The sequence below is a fragment of the Alosa pseudoharengus genome, unplaced genomic scaffold (assembly GCF_046254945.1).
Source record: "Alosa pseudoharengus isolate Yale_2024_CS ecotype anadromous, Long Island Sound unplaced genomic scaffold, YU_APseudo_1.1 YU_APseudo_1.1_scf_2, whole genome shotgun sequence".
NCBI lineage: Eukaryota > Metazoa > Chordata > Actinopteri > Clupeiformes > Clupeidae > Alosa > Alosa pseudoharengus.
The window spans coordinates 45,705,875-45,710,689 of record NW_027468663.1 but is presented as its reverse complement, the minus strand read 5'-3'; the positions used below and the strand labels follow the sequence as shown (position 1 = coordinate 45,710,689).

The 4,815-nt window shown below is 38.7% G+C and overlaps 1 long non-coding RNA gene across 1 annotated transcript; it reads left to right on the top strand.

The window, feature by feature from the left end:
• Nucleotides 1-556: 556 nt before the first annotated feature.
• Nucleotides 557-4,110, top strand: LOC143135334 (uncharacterized). The gene is made up of 3 exons (XR_012988909.1): nucleotides 557-682; nucleotides 1,314-1,386; nucleotides 1,965-4,110. It is a non-coding gene; the product is annotated as an uncharacterized LOC143135334 (long non-coding RNA).
• Nucleotides 4,111-4,815: the final 705 nt, after the last annotated feature.

Genomic DNA, 4,815 nt, shown 5'->3' with positions numbered 1-4,815 from the left:
TGCACTATGTTCCACAGGAAGCGGGTGATGTACAGAAATAAGACATGGCGGCTCACTTCCTGCCTGCGTCAGAGGCGTCTGTGGTTGTTGTTTTTTTCTCTCCTCTGAAGCTGAGACAGGATATGTGCATACAGGGGTGTGTGTTAGTGCGAGTGAGTGTGCATGCGTGTGTGTGGGGTGTGGGTGGGTAGGAAGTGTGAGCGAATGAGGACAGGAAGACAGGCAAGCGCATCTTGCACTGCACCTTGCAGAGAGTCATGTGCATGCATGGCCCATTTCATATGTGAGTCAATCAATGTCACACTTCCATGTTCTAGAACATCAACATAATTGACAATCTAACCAACACACTTACACTCATATTTTATATATTTGTGTGATGTTACATTACACTTAGAGATAATAATAATCTACAAAATACAAAAGAAAACAAAAAATAGATACAGAAGAGTAGACACAATGCACTTTTTCATTTGCAGTCCAATGTGTCTTTATTGATGCAATTACAGTTGCAGCAAAGGTCCTTGATTACTACCCTCTCTGGTTGCAGTTAAGCTACTTGAGGAGAAGAAGACAGCCTAAGGGCTTTATGACTGTGATGTCCTGTGCACAGGATATCTTACAAGACCACAGCCTTTTGCTGATACTGACAACTTCTTGTGTAAGGTATCTCAGTGAATCAGTGAGTCTTGATAAACACTCTGATTAGAAGATGTACATATCCATTATATCCATAGATCCATACATAGGCATATCAGAAAGGGGAAGAGCACACTAGACAGTATTATTTAGCTGTATGTGGTTATGAATACCAAACAAAAATATCATCTCCTTCTGATGTAGCAGCTATATATTTTATATATATATAGTTTATATATATATATAAACTGTCATTACATTATTTCGATTTTCATGTATCAGAGATTATGCTGCTGTTGAATTTGTAGAGGTTATCTGTAGAAGAATGTTTTTAAAAAAAACTTCCACACCAATGATTGAGAGAGTCTGCACATTCATAACAAAACAAAGTCGGAGGGTAAAGGAGAGTAAATATATAGGAGAAAGCCAATAACCCCTCATTGCCCCATATACTGACTATTATTGAATAAATATACCTTCATTTGACTTCTCATTCACATTATGCTCATATTATAATCGCAAGGGACATTCAACGCATGGTAAAACGTGTTGGCAGCAATCTTTTATGATGTTGTTTATTCAATCACATCAGATTTTATAACACATTACATCTATAATGAGGTTCATCTGACTACATGACCTTCTGCTGACTGGTAGTGTCATTTCTACAACAGGGGGTGCTATGGAGGGGCCTGGCATGGGACAGGACATGGGAAAAGGCTGGTATGCACTGACATCTATTGGCAAGTAAGGGAAAAACTTTGTTTTGCACATATTGTGAAACATTTTATATTAACCATTAGATGGCGATGTCTGACAACAAATAGAGCACCTTACGTTCCACAATAATTCTTATGTGTACTTCAGCAGGCATTGCACATAATTTTACAAAATTAACAATTAACAAAAAACTGTAACAAACTGCATAAGATTGATGGTGAATTCAAAATACCCTTTGGAACCGTGTATCTACTGAACTATATTTTATGTCTCTTGCAGCAGTATGTCCTGAATAGCTTACAACTGCTATAATTTGGGAGACCGCTGCTTTCCACTGGTCTCTGCGCAAAAGTTTTAGGCCCTACAGAAGCAAAAATATTTTTTGAAAAATCAAAATATGACATTTCCTGTCGACACACTAATCCTAATAAGGATAGAATATTTTTTTTGGTGAAACAACTCAAGTGCAAAACAACCCAACAACTTTCGCACAGTAAACAGCACTTACAATTCAATTTACGGCATAGGCTATTTGCACTTATTAGAGCAAATCATCTTGTCACATATTTATTCCAATATACAAGTGTTGTTGTCTTCCTCTTTAGGCATGCGCAGAATGTAAACAATGAATGTATGTCAACAGGAAGTTCCCATCTACTGTAGGCAGGTGTGTTTACAGTAGTGCAGTACAGTAGCCTCTTTGTTCCCTTTCTGCGCCATTTCGACAGGATACTGAAGGTATGTATAATTGTTTTTAATTGTGTTGTTATTTAAACAGTCTCATATCAATTACACATTTGCATACAAAAGGTTTACTTCATTGTTATTATGTGGTTCTTGATATGCATGTAATACCTATATGTTGAGGATACAGGTTTTGATTTGCAGACTTGTTTTGATAGATGTTTAGATTTATGCAGCATAATAGCATGTTGCATGTTCACATAAATGCTTGCTTAGTGACATGGTTTTGCCCAGTTTTCTTGCTGCAGATGATTCATGCAGTCCACAGCTTTGGAAATGTCTGTCTGTGCCTGTGTGTTTCTCGGGCTGTAATTGCCCATGCGTTTATGAGAAAAACATTATACCCTTGACTTTAGTCTATCACTTACGCATCATGAAGGCAGTTATGTGCTTCTGGAGAAGCAACCCCAACATTCTTATGTGCTGTTATGTTGGCCTAATTCTCCCCCTGACTTGATAGGCACTTCTGAGTGCCGTGTTAAGTCAGGCGCCACTACAAGGTGAAATACTGTATTGCATTTTAAGTGTGCAATATAGGCCTAACATCAAAGTATCACAATATTTGATATCAAATGTGTACTGTAATATAATTGTGATGTCCCCTATTACAATATAAATAAAGTGACATATTTGCCAACATCAACTTATTTAGGCTACATTGTTAAACAGGGGAGAAAAGAAACATTTCACTTGATATGATGTTGTGCAGATGTCTGGACAAAAAACTGTCAAGCCACAGTAATCATCAATATTCTGTAACAATCTTCCCTCTAATACACCAACTGCTGTGCCTCTAGTCTCTAGTTCATTTCAGAAGGTGGCTGGTATTGTTGTGCCCATAGCATTCTTTTTAGAGCCTCCTGCACAGCTAGATGTCAGTCTTGAGCTTTGTGAAAAGCATTTGTCTTCAATGAGTTCTACTTCTAGTTGTTTATGCCACTTTGTGCACACCAGGGCTGTGTGACCTTCTGATATTTATGTATAACTCTCTGTTGGTAAAAGTGATGAGTGTCTGTGCACTCTCCCTCTATACTATATAGTCAATGAAAATATCACCTATTCAAGCAAACTAAAGACCAAACTGCCTTCGAAAACAGTTGAAACAATTGGCTCATTCAATGTCATGCATAGTGTTTGATTCATTCTAAAATAATAGGCTAATAATAATAATAATAAAAAATTTAAACATTAGCCAACCCATTGCATTTGCTGTGCTGGTTTAGGCCAAAGTCTCCTCTAAAGTCCTCTAAATGCCTACTAACAGAACAATTTAAATAAATTATGGACTCTAGATGGCACTATTCAACTAACTCATAGCCCACTGAACTGATCCAAAATGATGGATGTATGGATAGATAGATAGATAGATAGATAGATAGATAGATAGATAGATAGATAGATAGATAGATACAGTAGATAGATAGATAGATAGATAGATAGATAGATAGATAGACTGTGTTTCTTTCTTAAGATGGGTAAATGTAGCAGTCTTGGCTTGTGATATGTCAACCATAACCCATTCATTCCCATGGAAGCCTCAGCAATAACTGATGTACCTGTGAAGCTCTGTTTTTTTCTGATCTGGAATTTCTGTGGTGTGTTGAACAAATGTACCTTTGCAGGGGCTTACTAGAACATTATTGATGCCAGGAAGTTAGCTTAACATTAGAAAAGCTAATGAGCTAACAGGTTATTTTCTTCAGTAGTCGCTTGACTGTGTTGATAGCCAAATGTCCAATTGAAAATAAACTAGCTTGGTTAGTTTAACCAGAGACTTTCTAATGTGGAGACACAGCACTCAAAAAATACTCCATAGAAATGCATGTCAAGCAGTCAATTGACTACATTGCAGTGAAGAAGTAGGGCAAATTAATTTACGAAACCAAAATGTGGGTCATAGTTGTCTAAGCCTCTATTGCGTAGCCCAGGGATTCCCAAACTGTGGTACGCGTACCCCCGGTGGTACGTGAGCTGCTTCTAGGGGGTACGCAAGATGAAAAGGGCTAGGCGGACAGGTGTAAAATTAAAATTTTAAATCTTTTGTGATTAAATCATGAATAAATACACAATTTCGAATCAGGTCATAATGATATGGAAACATGAAATTAAAGGATATCATTTATAAACTCTGTATGTGTTCATCAAAAAAAGGGCAGCTTATTAAACATGACGCCTGGAATAGCTAATAGAATGCGTTACTTTAGAATGCGTTGGATGGTCCGTGGTCCGTGGGGGGAAAGTTTCGCGGATATAAGGGGGGGGGGGGGGGGGGGTTATAGAATGCGTTACGTTTTTATGTGTCGGATGGTGGGGGTACGCGAGCCAAGTCGGAATGTAGGCGGTGGTACGCGGGGGGGAAGTTTGGGAACCGCTGGCGTAGCCTGTTAAAAACGTCGCTATAGTATTAAATCGCCAACAACATTGTTTTCTGCAGAAGCCTACCCAAGGCTACAGATTTCGTTACCACCGTGTAGTCAAGCCGTAAGCCATACCCAAGTAGCCTCAATCGAGGTAATGTTTAATTATGCATGATTTATTTTGTTATTGAATTCGTAGGCTGGGATTCCTCTCGGCAACAATTATGTTTAATGGTAGCCTCCTGCTTTTTCAGAAGGGGCGGCAGGCAGGCTACTGACAGAGCGATGTACAGTGGCAGAGCGACGCACAGTGGCTGAAAGTGGTACTAAAGTTTTACGCAGCTTCACGCCGCAT